Raw genomic sequence first — 17,056 nt, 5'->3', positions numbered from 1 at the left:
GTCGTATATTCCCAAATGTTTTTCTGTATGAAGTAGTTTAGTATAGTTATTTAGAGTACAAAATCTGGTGACTGATTGGGTGCAAAATGAATTCAGCCACTTAATCAGCTATGTATCTTTGGGCAAGATACTTAACTTCTTTGTGCCTCAGTTTCTTCTTTTGTAAAACAAAAGTTTATTCAATCAATAAACATTTATAGAGGACATATTGTGAGCTGGGCACTGTTCTATGTACTGAGGATCCAACAGTGAACAAAATAGGGAAATATACCTGTGTCCATGAAGGTTAAACTCTAGAGAGGAATAATAAATAACAACTCCTTAGGGTTTGTGGAAGGTTAAATAAATTGATTCGTGTAAAGAACTTAGAACAGCGTCTGACACATAGTAAATGCTCAGTAAACATTTATTATTGTTATTTACTATTATTATTACTACTCCTACTATATTGCTATCATTGATATTACTTGAACAAAAGAAAAAATAACTTCTCAATGTTTTAATTTCTACTTTAATAATTTTACCAATACTGAATATGTTTATAAGTTTAAAAACGTTTGAAGGGGCTTCCCTGGTGGCGCAGTGGTTGAAAGTCCACCTGACAATGCAGGGGACACAGGTTCGTGCCCCGGTCCGGGAGGATCCCATATGCTGCGGAGCGGCTGGGCCCGTGAGCCATGGCCGCTGAGCCTGCCCATCCAGAGCCTGCGCTCCGCAACGGGAGAGGCCACAACAGTGAGAGGCCCGCATACCACACACACACACACACACACACACACACACACACACAAAGTTTGAGTTTCTTTTGCTGCAAGCAACTGCTTTATACCTTAGCTCATCTTTCTACTGCCTAGTGGTCTTCTCTGAATACTTTGTAAAAGCACTCTATACATTTAAAAAGTTACCCTTTATATGACATCATTTACCATGTAGAAATTTAAATATTTAAAATCTTTAAATGTACTAGTATTTTGATTGCTACATTTCTGGATTTGATGTCATACTTAGAATGGCTTCATTAATTTAAGATTACTATTTTTGTTTATTTCTTTATTTTTATTTCTTTCTTTATTTTTGGCCACTGCTATGCAGCTTGTGAGATCTTAGTTCCCTGACCAGGGATTGAACCCAGGCCACAGCAGTGAAAGTGCCAAGTCCTAACCACTGGACTGCCAGGGAATGCCCAAGATTACTATTTTTTAAAAGCCCTTATTTTATTCAGGAATGTTAATACTCTTGCATTTTTAAAAATTTCATAATAGATGTAAATTTCAGTTTGCAAATTCAGGAATGTCGAAAATATAATTTTACTTTTTCTTGACTCAGTTTTTAATTTGAATCCCTATCCCGCTTGGCTGGTAGGAAGCCTCATGTCAGTCTTTTTGTTTCTCTTTAGTCTCCTTGAGACTGTGAAAGGTTCTAGGGACTCTCACAATGCCAAATTTGGGAAAACAGCCCACATCGATTCATTTGGCCAAACAAGGTGCCTCCCATCAACACAGCAACTCAGAACTCACAGCTTAAAAAATGCCCTGCTTAAGACAAAGAAATCTTTTGTTCTAAAACTACCCATGACCTCATGTACCTAGATGCACTCCCCAGGCATTTCCTCCCTGGGGTCCTGCTGCCTGGCTCAGGGCATGTTAGGAAAGCCTGCACAGCCATCTGTCCCATGTCTCTTTCCATGGCTCTCCTTCTCTCAGTCCTCTAAAATTTCTCTCTAAGTTTGTGATGACCTCCACTAACCCCTGATTCTGTCCCAGACATTTTATCAATCCCATTCCAAAGCTTAAGTTTTTCAAAAACAAAGCCAGAATTTCTGCTTGACCCAGCTCCATCCCTTATGCAATGAGCAGGAAGAGTGACTAAATACTTAAATGGGGCAATAGGAAAGGAGGAAACACAAGTAGAAGAAAAGAAAACAGAGATGAATGTTTAGTTGTAAAGCAATAGAAATTAACTCTAGCTACATTAAGCAGAAATATAATTCATTAAAAGGATATTAGGTAACTCCCAATCTTCAGGAAAGCTAGAGGACCTAGAAGGGAAATTCAGCAGTGTCTAAAATTGGGGCTTCCCTGGTGGAGCAGTGGTTAAGAATCTGCCTGCCAATTCCGGGGACACGGGTTTGAGCCTTGGTCCGAGAAGATCCCACATGCCGCAGAGCAACTATGCCCATGCGCCAAAACTACTGAGCCTGCACGCCACAGCTGCTGAAGCCCGTGCACCTAGAGCCCGTGCTCCACAACAAGAGAAACGACCACAAGGAGAAGCCCGCGCACCACAATGAAGAGTAGCTCCCAGGTGCCCCAACCAGAGAAAGCCTGCACACAGCAATGAAAACCCAACACAGTCAAGGAAGGAAGGAAGGAAGGAAGGAAGCAAGGAAGGAAGAAATTTATAAAAAAACCAAAAACAAACAAAAACAGTGTCTAACATCAAGCCAAGGTACTAGAGCACCATAAATATCACCACTGCCTCCACCAAGTCCCGATTCCACAGCTTACGTGCCACATCACAGGCCACTGAACATCACCACTACACCTTCTGTGTCATCGCTATTGTTGAAAAATAGAAATCACTACCACAACTACTACCATGTAGTTGACCATAATGAAAATCTATTGGTTGACTTGCCTCTGTATGTCACAAGTAATTGAATAAAAGCCTATTTTTTTGGTGATCAAAGTCACAGGCCATCAATGGAAAGGAAACTGCCAAGGAAAGTGTCTGGCATTTTCAGCTATTACACGGTACAGTCAACTATGACACATAAAGTGAGGGATTGCCAAATGCAGGATGGACATTTATATGATTGGTACCCCATAAAACAATAGATGTACACTACGTTCCCTCACCTTTGGCTGTCCAAAGTAAGTATGTTTATTTGTGCTTCTAAGCAAAACAAACTCAATCCTGTCAAGCTCAAGTAGTCCTCATACAACAACAACAAATGCAAGTAACCACTCTCTAAAAGGCATAAATTCAAATATCATCAGCTATTGCCTCCAGATCTAAATCCAGGATCTCCTGGGAGACACACATTCCTCCATCACATTTCCGTATGAGTATTCTTTAATATAGAGAGCAAGTGATATAAGTTCACCACTGCCATCATAATATAAAAGAAAAAAAAATACATATATATATAATTATATAGCAAGGAAGAAAATGCAAGTATCTTCAACTGTTATAGAGACCTGTTTGTATGTTTATGATTTCCCTCCTCTACCACTTATTATATGATCTTTTACTTCAGTGGCTCCCTCGGTTGACTGGGGTTCTATATCTGGTATCGTGCAGTCTGAGAGATCTGAGCACTTGTCGGTTCTGCCTGTGGTCGCCATGGTCTCCATTAACATTTACCACTGGACCCAGAGACCTCAGGTTAGCCCTTTGTTTCATCTACACTTTCCTTTGCAACCAGAACACAATTGCTCTTGAATTGTCAGGGTTACTCACCTCAGTCAACAATAGATACCCCCTTTTATCTATTCCTCTGGTGTCACAGAGCCTGAAATGGGCAAATGGCAATATCAGCTTCTAATCCAGGGGACATAGCTTGGGCTCCCCTGGTGGAAGCATTGTTTTCTTTAGACAGTAAGACCTCTAAACGAGCAGAGCCCAAGTCACAGGAAAAATTTTGCAAGTGGGTCAGTAGACACAATTGTGAGTGGTGCCACTGCATTTCTCACTTTCAGTTGCAGTTCTTTATGTATTGTGGTCATGTGCTGGTCAACGGCTTCGAGTATATATTTAATATACCCCTTTGAGAGGCCTCGATCTGTCAAGATGAGGTCTGATACCAAGTTTACAAAACCGTCTTCAATTTATCATTTCAAATGTCCAAATGATTATCGTGGTAGCTGTATTTTGGTGTTAGAGTACACAGAAAAATCAGTAAATTCTATGAACGTCAGCCCATTGCTGCATGATACATGTAAATTGAGTTAATTGCTCAGAAACAGTTTTATATGTTCATGGATAATGGTTCTGTTGAAGCATGATGAGGAAGATATATAAATTCAAATTTAGAATGTGTTTCTTTTAGTGTGGAATAATAACTGTCCCTTCCATGATGGGAAAAGTTGGGGAGCCAGAATGAAATAAATATTTGCTAGAGTTAATATCTCAAGATATCATCATATTTCAGTTAATCTGTAATGTATTTTGTTTCAAGAAGTAGGAATCCAGTTTTATTCTTTTCTAAATAGTCAGTTGTCACAACAGCATTTATTATATAATTATTTTTTCACTAATGCTTAAAAATTCTACAATCTTATACTAAGTTTCCATATGTATTTACTTTATCTTCTTTATTCTCTATTGAGTTCCATTGATTTGCTTGTTTCTTAATGAGCCAGGGCTAAATATTTCGAACCAGTGTAGCTTTATAATCTCTCTTATACATGATAAAAATACTCACTAATCACATTATTATTTTACATAATTTTGCTGCCTAATGTGTTTACTTAACTTTAGAATCAGCTTGACTACTTTCAAAAATTTCTGCAGCTGTATGTATTAGTATCACATTAAATTTACAGATCAGGTTTGGTGCAATTGACATCTGTAAAATATCGGGTCTTTCTATTCGGAAACAGGGGATGTCTTTTCAGTAACTGGAGACTATATTTATAGCTCTTACTAGAGTTTTATAATTTTCTTTATATAGATTCTACACACTTCATGTCAGGTTATTTGCATTTTATATGTTTATGTTAACTTGTAATTAATATCTTCTCATCTGTTTTACTTTAAAACTTCTTGTATGAAAGAAATGTTAAGGTTTGAATACTAATTTTGAATAAGACATCTTAATGAACTTTCTTACTGTTTCTGTATTCCTAACAGTGCTCAGGTTATTCTCTTAAATTTACCAACTATGCAATCACCTGTTAATAATGAAAATGTCGTTCCTTTTCAATTTTATGCCCTTTTGCCTTTTTCCTAACCACCATATATATCTCCAGAGTAAATTTAAATAACGATAGTATTAGTGGGTATTTTTGTCTTATTATTCTTGTTTTTCAATACTTACTCTGTGTACTTTTGGCTTTGATAAATAGTTATAAAAATCAAGCAAATAAGTATCTATTTCTATTTTAATAAGTTTTATGTTAAATTGGTAAATGATTTAATAAAATTCATCTTCAGCTGTCAATGAACTGACTGCATAATTTTTTTACCCTTCACTTTAAAAAATATGAAGTATATTAATTAATTTCCTTATATTTTAACATCTGGTATTTCTAAAGATAAGCCCCATTTGGTCATGTCATATTATTTTTAATTGATTTCAAAATTATACTTATTGTTACATGTTATTTAAGATTGTTTCTTATTAAAATTCATAAATGCAATCTGTTTATAGTTTTCTTTTGGTGATCTTTTGGTTAAATTTTGCTATTTATGTTGGAATGAATATAAAAAACAAAGGAGCTTTACATTTATAAACTCAAATACCTTGTTAACACTGGAATTTTTGTGCCTGAAATACAGCATCTTTGAAGTTGTCGGATGTGCATAGCCTGGTACTCTTTGTGTATTTACTTATTTATTTGGTTGGGGCTATGGAGCAGAGAAGAGCTAATGTTTTTATGATTTTTCTGTTCTTTAAAGATTTATCTCCTAATTCTACATATTAAGATAACATAATAGCAAAATTAAGAAATTAAGATAACATAATATTAAGATATTAAGATAACAATAGCAAAATCACAAATTCCCACATGGATTTGATTTTGAAGTGGAATTTTGGATAATCTTTAAATTTTATTCCATCTGTACTAACCAGTATAGATTTAACATCTTTCTCAAATCAAATTGAAAATTTAAATTTATTTGCATTTTGTTTAACATATTATTCTCTAATGCTTCTTTTGATTGTATCCCTGTGTTTTACTTTTCGTCTTCATTTCATTTGTTGACTCTTTTTTTAACATTAGGCTACATAATGTGTTATCTAATTTATAGTTTTCCACATAAGTATTCTCCCTTTACAAACTGCATTTTCAGTTATGTTTCATTAATTTCTGTTTTTAAATATTTTCTTACTGCTAATTTTACACTGCATTTTATGATTCCTCATGCAATTGCAAGGTGAGTGCTAACTGCATTTAAATTACTCCCTTCACTTTTAGAGATATAAGGAATCAAAGAAATAAATTTTACCATAAATATATTTAGCCATATATGTAAGTTTTATCTGTAGCCTATCCATGGTTCATTATTTTCTTGATATTCTTCAATTTCAGCACTGATTTCTTTTTCAAACAAAGATGATTTATAAAAAGAAATTTTATATATAGGGCACATTGGCATTGTTTCTACTTCGCTGATTTCTTATTTTTTACATTGTTGTTTGCAAAGAAATGTGTCCTGTACTCTTTTTTGTTTTAAATTTTAAGACGTAACATAAGAGTATGCTATTCCTATTGACCTGTGTTCAAGTGTACTGACTCTTCTGTCATCTCCATTCTACTGTTTTTATTTTAGTTATCATATTTTTAATAAGGAAATATCCATTGGGTTTTTATTATGGCTTCTATTTCTCCACTGTGATTTTCTATACATCAGTTCATTTCTAGAATGGCCACCCATACTTCATAGAGCTCAGTTATAATAGTTGTTTTAAAGTCTTTATTTGATAATTACAACATCAAAGGTATCTCTGGTTTGGAGTCTGTTGATTTTCTTTTCCCTTGTGAATTGTTGCTATTTTCCTGGTCCTTCATATGTTTAGTAATTTTGGTTATATACTGGGCATTTTGAAAACTAGGAGACTATTGGTCTAATTTAAATTTTGTGCAGAATGTTCATCTGCTGTTGTTCCTGTTATTTTAACAGGCAATTGGCCTGATTTGGTTAGGACCATAAGTTCCTATTTGTCCTCCTGGGCTGTGGCTCCACCTTCAGTCCATTTATCAAAGCTTTTGCAGTGCTACTCAGATCTGTCCTGCATGTGTGCCACACAGTTGCCATTCTAGGACATGCACAGTGATCTACCCAAGTAGTTCAATTCTCAAAGCCTGTGGTATGCTGGTTAGATCAGATCCATACATCTGTAGCTCAGAAATACACATACAAATTTATGGAATCACTTTCTTAAACTCCTTCCTTTCTGCTTTTTCCTTGACACTTTCCATATCACAGGGACTCCTTTCCTCATCTTTGACTAGAGAGCCAAGGCTTTAATTTTTCTCTCTGTCACAGATTTCCCTGACTGCATCTGCCTCTGGGACCTACCAACATGAAGATATAGAGAAATAAAGAAGCAATGGAGATTTTTCTCACATGCTCTTGGGAACATATTCCTCTGGTCAGAGAGAAGGGTTTCCATTCCTCTGAGTTTAGTGGCCTGTATGACCACTACTATGATCACTGCCATAGGAGAGAATGAAATAAAGCAGAAATAGAAGGTTTAACTCACTCTCTCTCACCCATAGAAGGCTACTCAGATCAGAAATGGAGGAGTTCTCCTGGAGCTTTTTCTGTCCACACCCAGTACGCAGTTTCTGATTTCAGCCTGCGTTTGAGTCCAGGCCAAGAAAGTTTAGAAGTAATAAAAAGTTTAAAATTAAAATTTAGAAATTTATCACAAATTCAGTGGTACTTTAAGTTATGGTTTCCTTTCCTAATCCCTGGGCTAAAGCTTAATTTTTTAATTAATAAACTTTATTTTTTAGGGCAGATTTAGATTCACAGCAAAACTGAGTGGGAAGTATGGAAAGTTCTCATATACTCCCTGTCTCCTCACATGGACAGTGGTACAATTTTTTTACAACCAATGAACCTACTTTGACACATCATCATTACCCCTAAACTGTAGTTTACATTAGGCGTCACTCTAAATATTGTACATTCTATGTGTTTTGACAATTTATAATGGTATGTATCCATAGCTTCACTGCCCTACCTCTGTGCTTTGCCTATTCATCCCTCCCTCCCCCAAACCCCTGGCAAACACTGATGTTTTTCACTGTCTCTATAGTTCTGCCTTTTTGAGAATGTCACGAAACTGAAATTGTACAGTCTGTAGCCTTTTCAGATTGGCTTCTCTCATTTAATAATATGCATGTAAGTTTTCTCTATGTCTTCTCACAGCTTGATAGCTCATTTCCTTTTAGCACTGAATAATGTTCCACTGTCAGGATGTACCACAGTTTGTTTATACATTCACCTACTGAAAGACACCTTAGATGCTTCCAAGCTTCAGCAATTATGAATAAAGCTGCTATGCATCTGTGTGCAGGTTTTAGGGTGGAAATAATTTTTCAACCTCTTTTGACAAATTCCAAGGAGTGTGATCATTACATCATATGATAAGAGTATTTTATTTTTGTTACAAACTTCCAAACTACCTTCCAAAGGGACCGTGCCATTTTGCATTCCCACTAGCAATGAGAGTCCTCGTTGCTCCACACTCTCACCAATATTTGATATTGTCAGTGTTCTGGATTTGGGGCATTCTAATAGGTATGTAGGGATATCTTGTTTTCTAAATTTATAATTCCTTAATGATATATGTCAAACTTCTTTTCCTATGCTTATTTGCCATCTGTGTATCTTAACAGAGGTATCTGTTAAGGTCTTTGCCTCATTTTTAAATCAGTTTGCTCATCTTCTCATTGTTGAGTTTTGAGGATTCTTCGTATACTTTAGATAACAGCCCTTTATAAGTGTCTTTTGCAAATATTTTCTTCCAGTCTGTGGCTTGTCTTATCATTCTCTTGACATTATCTTTGGCAGAGCAGAAGGCTTTACTTCCAATGAAGTCCATTTTACCAATTATTTCCTTTTATGGATCATGCCTCTGGTATTTTATCTAAAAAGTTTTCTCCATACCCAAGGGCATCTATGTTTTCTCCTGTGTTATCTCCAAGGAATTTTATGGTTTCATTTACATTTAGGTCCATGATCCATTTTGAGTTAATTTTTGCGAAAGGTATAAGGCCTGTATCTGGGTTCATTTCTTTGCATGTGGCTGTCTAGTTGTTGCAGCATTATTTGTTGAAAAGACTATCTGTGCTCCATTGTATTGCTATTACTTTGTCCAAGATCCATTGACTATATTTACATGGGTCTATTTCTGGGCTCTTCAGTCTGTTCCCAATGGACTACTCTTTCACCAATACCTCACTGCCGTAATTACTGTAGCTTTACAGTATGTTTTTGGAGTTGGGTAGTGTCAGTCCTTCAAGTTTGTTCTTCTTCATCAATATTATGTTGGTTTTTATGGGTCTTTTGCCTCTGCATAAAAACTTTAGAGCCACTTTGTTGATATCCACAATATAACTTGCTGGGATTTTGACTGGGATTATATTGAATCCATATATCAAGCTGGGAAGAACTGACATCTTAACAATACTGAGCCTTATCCATAAAAATGGAATCTCTCTCCATTTATTTTTTAAGTTTCTTTGATTTTGTTCGAGTTTTATAATTTTCCTCATATAGATCATGTACATATTGTATTAGATTTATACCTAACTATTTAATTTGGGGGGTCCTACTGTAAATGGTATAGTGTTTTGAATTTCAAATTACACTTGTTTACTGCTGGCCATTTACTCTTTTAAATATGAAGGATGAAAGAGAATCAAAGATGATACAGACATGATTCCTACTCTTTTGGAACTTTTATGAAAAATTATCACTATAGTGACCAATGGTATATTTTTCCTCTTTACCTGCCCCATTTAAGCTCAGTCCTGTAGAGTGAGTTTTTGAAGGTAGGTAGAGATGGTGAAGATGGCTTTTCAGGATGAGTAATCAGTAGATACAATCAGTAGTCAATGAGAAAGTCCTGTCTGGAGAACAGTGAGGCACCAATGTAGGATATAGGGAGAAGAATTGGGAGACAGATCTTCTGAAAGACTTAATATGCCAAGTTATGGAGTATATCACACCAACCAGAAGCAAGAGTATTTTTGCTTTTGATTCAACAGGTTTTAAAAACAACTGGATATAGAGAGGAAGGAAAAGTGGAAGCTGAGAATGACAACAAAGATTCCACTTTAAGGAATGAAGGTTAATCTAGTGGTCATTTTTTAAAGTTCATTTGGCAATTATCTAAGTTTGGGATTAGAACCAAAAAGAAGAGGAGAGTTAGGGAGTTTTAATTTTTTCTCCTTCAGAAAACGAAAGCAAGGACCATAATAATACCTAAAGTTTAGGTAACAGAAATATCTGTCCCCAAATGCAGATGAATAAACAATAATATTTTCCTAGTCAACATGACCCAGACAGGATTATGTTCTAATTTATTAATATTTCCTCTCTAAAGAAGACATAACGATTGATAGTAGTTCGCTTCACTAGCTGAGTCTTGGGAGGAAATTCGTTAATGGGAGATCAAACCTGACTCCTTCCCAAACACTAATAAAATACTTTAAAGGAAGCAATAAACGAGCAGCCAGTTCAATGTGTGATGACAAGAACTTGGTGAGAGAGCATTTTAAAAATCTAAGCCCTCATCACAGCCTGGGGTTTCTGAAGTACTAGTTAATCCTACAGCCAAGATATTTTCCAGGAATAGGAAGGAGAAGTCTGAAGAGGTTATGGAAAAAGAGATGGCTGATGCTTTTGTTCTTTGGGTACCAGAATCCTATTGTCATTTGGGGGTATGGATCCCAAAATAATTATATTTCCAAAATTCCCAATAAATAGGCCTTGATTTTTAAACTCTTCTTTCTTTTTCTTGTTCTTTGTCACTAGAGTATTTAATTCTCCTGAACCATGAAGATGAGAATTAAAATTTTTGCAAATAGGATTTTTGCAAACCACTAAGTTTAGCCCATTAAAAACAATCTGCAAAGTGAGTGACACTATTAACCAAGACAACGAAACAAGCATTTTGAGTAGAGGATAAGAAGTTCAGCTTTGAATGTGTTGTGGTTGAGGGTCTGATGTATACTGAAATGATAACTTCTAATAGGTCAGGATTACAAGAGCATTCAGAGCCAGAGTTACATCTGAGAATTCCTGTCATGAGAGAAGTCCCAGACGTTAGGCCAATCACCAAGAGAAGGTTTACAGATCTGGATTAGACTAGGACCAAGGAGAAAACTCTGAAAACCACCAAAATTTAAGCCAGAAGATTAACTGGAAGAGAATCCAAGAAGGAAGACTAAATACGAAAAGATAAAAGACTAAAATTTGGAGTCCTATCTTCTTACCGCCTTCAGAGAGACACACGTTTGCTTTATGTTATTTGTGAATTTCTTATGCAGTATGTGGACAGGTAAATGGGATGGGAGTACTATTTATGGATTAAGTCCAAGAAATTTGACTAAGGATGCATGCCAATCACATTACCATAAAAATAAAATATTTAATAACAAATTTATTAAAAGAAGAGTAAGAATTTTACACTGAAAACTATGAAACATTTTTAGAAGAAATAAAAGATCTAAATAAATGGAAATATATTTTATCTTCATGGATCAAAAATCTTCATTAACATCAAACACAGTAGTGAATAGAATAAGGTTAGAATGCTCACTATAATCACTATTATTCAACACTATTTTGATGATCTTTGTCAATAAATAAAATGTTATGTATATATACACATATACACACACAAAATAAAGACCACTGACTTTACTTACAAATGATATGACCACAAAAAACTTCAATAGGCTGCATGAAAAAACTTGGAGTCGATGCTAGACACAGAACCTAAAACTAATACATAAAGAAATATTCTTCCAATCTACCAGAAATAAGAAAATAGAGCTGAAGTGTTAGGACATTTGGGGATTCACCTAGAAATAATATAACAAAAGTTAGAAAAGGTCTTAACGGAGAAAATTATAAAACTATATAAAGACATAAAAGAAGACCTGAAGCACTATCCTAAAGGTACCAATTTTCCCTAAATAAATCCACAAAACAGTTGCAGTTCTGACCAAAATATTTAAAAGATTTTATACAATGAACTTAAACTTCTTCCTGTGGAACAGACTAAAGGCCTCAAAAATAGACCTAAGCATACATTGTGTATTCAGTTAAAAAAAAAGAGATGTTATTTTATACCATTTGGGGATGGAATAAATGATGTTGACTTTCCATATGGATAAATTTGGATATCAAGCTCACAAACAAAATTCTGACGTAATTAAGACCTACATATGAGAAACAACAAAAATTTTAGGAAAAAATATGAAAAATATCTCTGACTAGGAATAGGGTAGGTTTTTCAAACAACATACACACACACAAAATCTATAAAAAGAGATCAGTAAATTTCACTAAATCAATATAAAACACTTATATATGTCTAAAGATATCATAATCAATGTTAAAAAAACAGGTAACAAACTACAAATATATAAAATCAAACCCAACTAATCACTTAGGAAAAGGCAAACAACCAACACCAAATGGGTCAGAGGATTTAGAACACTAGTCTCAATTTAGGATCTCTGAAAAAAAACATAAGAAGTTGAAATAATGTTTAACATCACTATTATTCAAGGAAATTCAAACTATATCAACAATCAATCGGCATTTAACACTAATGGCAAAAGATAAAGCCTGACAACATCAAATATCGGTTAAAATAGTCATCTACCTGATGGTAAAAAAATAATTGATCTAGTAGCCTCTTTGAAATGTAATTTGGCACTACGTGAGAACATATAAAATGGACATGGCCTATAATCATGCCCAATCAAACCATTGAGTGAAAAAAAAAAAAAAGGAATGTACTGTCTAACAGAAATTGAAAATCCAGGGAATATATCCAGAATTTACGGATGAAACCAGAATTAAATTCCGCTTCTCCCTTGAATATGCCCTCTCAGTGGAGTCTTTCACAGTGTTGCCTCATTCTGCAGACATGGTCTTTCCCAGGTGGCAAGACTTTTACTCACCCTTGCAGTAAGCAAAGGGCAGCTCTTTCCCAAAGCTTCAACAGTAGTCCTAAAGTGTACTCCAAGGCAAGAGACTTGATAGGGTAAACAACTTGTCCCAACTGGCTCAGGAATTTCCTGGTTTTAGCATGAAAAGTCCTGCATCTCGGGAACCCATTCAAATCAAAATGGTATGTCCAGGACAGTCTCAGTTTTAAAACTGAAAGCCCAGTGTAAAAGTGGGACTGTTGGTCACCCTACAAGACGGGGTCATGTGATGATAGCCCTGCCTAAATGGGGATGGAGAGTTTATTCCAGAAAAATAGTCTGGGCATATGAAATTTAAATGCCTAGAGGGGATCTGGGTTACCTTGATTGTGGTCTTCACTCAACCCAATCTGGCTGCATGCAAGAAACACTGTAGCTAAAAAAATGCACAAACATCTTTGAACAAAAGAGGATTTTCAGATTTATCCTGCTTTTCTCTATGGGAGTACGATCCATAACTGATATATACACATTTGCTGTATATTTTCCTGTCTCTTCTGGTTTACTTGTTATTTAAGAAAGTTGCCTAAAGATGTCATGGCATGAGTCAGTTTTCCTGTCTGCCACTGTTAACTGCAGGTTTTACTCATAGTAAAATGCACAGTGTAAAGTAATATGCACAGTGGTGCATATTAATGTCTAGTCCTATTCTCCAGTCTGGCTTCACTGCAGATTTTTCTCTAGGTCACTGTTTTTCATTAAACTTAAAAAGGTCAGTGAAGGCTAAATTTTACTGTTTCCATTAAAAGAGGTGGTTGTCATTGCTGAAATCTACCAAACCCTGCTTCGAAGAACATCAGTTTGCCTGCCTGGGTCTTGGACCTACATCCACTTCCTTCTGCCTGGAGGGAAGCCCAGCAAAAGACGTGTGGTGCTGCGGGAGTGGTGAGCTGTCTCCCCACAGCTTCAGCCTGACAGCAAAGCATGGCTCGAAGTCTGCAAGAACTGATGGCTCCAGACTAAAGAAAAACCAGAGGCTGGAGGTGCAAATGAGGAAATCAAGGAACCGTTTGCAGAACTGAAAAAATAGACAGTGGATTTACAAATGTCTCTAACCAGCTGGATTTGGTAAACACTGAAAGCAGCATGATTTTATTTACCTTTATTGTAAGCCATGAGAATGCCTTGGTTTTTAAGAGCTTGGCAAACTTTCTTAAATAAAAGTAAATTATGTTCCATTAAAATTCACTTCTAAGAACCCGAGGTAAGTGTTTGTTTCAAGACTGAGAAGTTATTCCTCCTTTGATTGTGAGTACTAACCTTGAAGCCTCATTGAATATCAGCTACACTGAATAATCAATCATAATTTTCATTTTCATTCCATTGATTGAAAAATGGAGTTCTTTAAAAAAATATTGAAATAAATATTATCTAATCAGGAGTTAGCCCTGAATAGTGATAGAAAACTATCTTGCAATTTCAGTTGATTATAAACTTTATGTGAGATACTACAGTGATGTGATTGTTAGAAATATGCTATGAAGGTTGACTGTATTAGGAGAAATAGACACTTTTGTGGGAAAGGCTCATCTCTCTTACTCCACCTAGAAATGATCTGCTGTGTGGTAGGCAGAACAATGCTTCCCCCACCCAGGATGTCAACATTCCAATTCTTGGGATCTGTGAATATGTTACCTTACATGGCAAAAAGGATTTTGCCGATGTGATTAAAATCAAGGAATTTGAAATAGGGAGATTATCCTGAATTATCTCTGTGGGCTCAATTTAATTACATGAGTTCTTAAAATCTGAGACCCTTTCTTGGCTATGGTCAGAGAGAGGGAGATGAAGATGGAATAAGGGTCAGAGAAATGTAATATTGCTGGCTTTGAAGATGAGGAGGAGACCATAAGCCAAGCAAGGTAGGCGTCTCTAGAAGTTGGAAAGACAAGAAAACGGATCCTTTCCTAGAGCCTCCAAAAGGAGCACAGCTCTGCGTACACTTTGCTTTTAGCCCAGTGAGACTCACAGACTTCTGACCTAAAAAAGTTTAATAAATTTGTGTTATTTTAAGTCACAAATTTTGTGGTAGTTTGTTATAGCAGCAACAGGAAACAAATATTGCTCTTATTAAATCTTAACAAATCAATATTGTGAGACCTATAAATTTTCCAATTTTTATGAGGCTATTTTCCTTTCTTCTCTCCAAACATCTAATACTAGAATAGAGTTACCTCAGTATGTAAAACAAGTTTGTGGCTTATTCAGGTTTCCAATGTCCTTACACATTTAAAGTTGAGCTCACTTATTTTATCTACAAGGCTTTGAAACTTCAAAACTTCACTGTTAAAGATAATCTAATCCTTTCATTCACATTTATGTATATTATTCACATAATTATATGTATACATTCACATATCATATTCAATAACATATGTTTAACATTCCACAAGATATAAATAACTCTCACATAAAGAAAATGACCTAGTCAAATATTATCTGAAGATCTCACCAGTCTAACCAAATTCTTTCTAAAGACAAGTATGTATGGATCATAGAAATATATCTTCACCCAAAAGAAATGTGATACAGGAAGATAGTTATCTAATTCCAATGGCATTTTGTAATCTAAATATATTGATGGACTTTAAAAAACTTATTTTAACCACTCCACTGAACAACACAATCACCTACTAACCGCATCAGAGGAGGAAAGCAGCTTCTTCTGAAGGAGAGGAAAGCTTTGAAACTCATTTCATCTTCTACTACACAGAGCCTTTCTCACCCAGGTTGCTCAGTACTAAAATGTCTCCATCTCCTTGAACACTGAAAAGATGAGACCCTTTCTCTTTTTGGACGGTTACTGCTGGACCCCAGTCAAAAGTGGGAGATGGTAGACTTAACTTTGAGTATTTGGATGAAATAACCCTTTAGCTGATTTTATCATCCTAAGCAAAACATTACATTTTACATGTATATGTATATGTTCATACCGATGATACAATATTTTTGTTGTTTTCACATTCATTTAATATTTTTACTATTAGCAAAGAAGCTTCATTGAGCAATAGTTTTCTAATAAGCAGTAATTTTATAATAGGCACTGGAGAGTTCTAAAACAACTGTTCCCCTAATATAAGAAGACTAAATGGACCTCATTAAGCAGTTTGGTCCCTAGAAACTCTATGATTAAAAATGACTTGTGGACATTGCTCAGAGGCTTATGAGGTTCAGACCATTTTAAGATCAGCAGGTTTCCACTATGACTGAAACATTAACTGATGCTCAGGATGACAAAATAAAGCTCCTACTTTTGTGGTTCAGAACTACAACAAATTTATTAAGAAAAAATCTTTGAGAATAGAAAAATATTCTTATGATGAAAGTGGAGCACAACCAGAGAACATAAATGTGAAAGAAATGAATCTCTTTCTAAAGGTCTCTTCTTGTGTTCTTTACACACTCGAAGAAACCAAAGGAAATTCTACAAAGAAAAGAAGAGCTTGAAGGCTTATGTTTTTCAAAAAAAATATAGAAACTTTTTTCAAATACTACTTATTTGTAACATTGCTTGGAAGCTGAAAATTTTGTTGTTGTGGTCGCTGTTATTATGCTTATTTTTTGTTGTTGAGGATTTCTTAATATAGAATATTTACATATTTTATCAATTTATATTGCATATAAATGTAGAGTATTTAGTAGATGCTTTTGGTGACTCATGCAGGTGTGTTGGGCTGATGCACCCATTCTCCAACTGCTATTAACTGTTGGCTGCTAACAAGTCACAGCTGCACTCTTCCCCTATGACTTGAGCAATCACACCCTCAGCCTCAGCTAGGGTTCCCAGCGAGGAACCACCTGACAAGGAGGTACATAAGCTAGGCCTGGTTTTCAGAGAGGATAACCCTGTGGTACCATTTATACGTCAGAACTCCCCGCGGTCTTAGGCCAAGGCCAGGCTTCAGCTGAACCCCTATCTTTGCCCAGCTTCTTTCCCTGTCTTATTCAGCTTTGCTCACTCTTTCAAAGATTTCCCTTGAGAACACTACCTCAGGAAGTGCCTGTACAAGAGTCCCTGTCTCAAGCTCTACTTCCAGGGAATCAAACCTAAAACATAAGAAGGAAGTAAAGAAATATAAAGAAAATAGAGGAAGATGGAAGGCTAGGAGATGTAGTATATGAATAAGAGTTCCATAAAGAGAGAAAGG

At 35.6% G+C, this 17,056-nt stretch overlaps 1 pseudogene across 1 annotated transcript in view; it reads left to right on the top strand.

Moving 5' to 3' along the window:
- The first annotated feature begins 3,345 nt into the window (after positions 1-3,345).
- The window catches only part of LOC309819861 (small ribosomal subunit protein eS7-like), an 82,722-nt pseudogene continuing 69,011 nt past the window's right edge, over positions 3,346-17,056 (top strand). Inside the window, exon 1 of the transcript in view lies at positions 3,346-3,387. The product of the transcript in view is annotated as a small ribosomal subunit protein eS7-like (transcript). The remainder of the gene's footprint in view (positions 3,388-17,056) is intronic.

The sequence above is a fragment of the Grampus griseus genome (genome assembly GCF_964374135.1).
Source record: "Grampus griseus genome assembly, chromosome: 3".
Lineage (NCBI taxonomy): Eukaryota > Metazoa > Chordata > Mammalia > Artiodactyla > Delphinidae > Grampus > Grampus griseus.
This window is presented reverse-complemented; position numbering and strand designations above follow the sequence as displayed.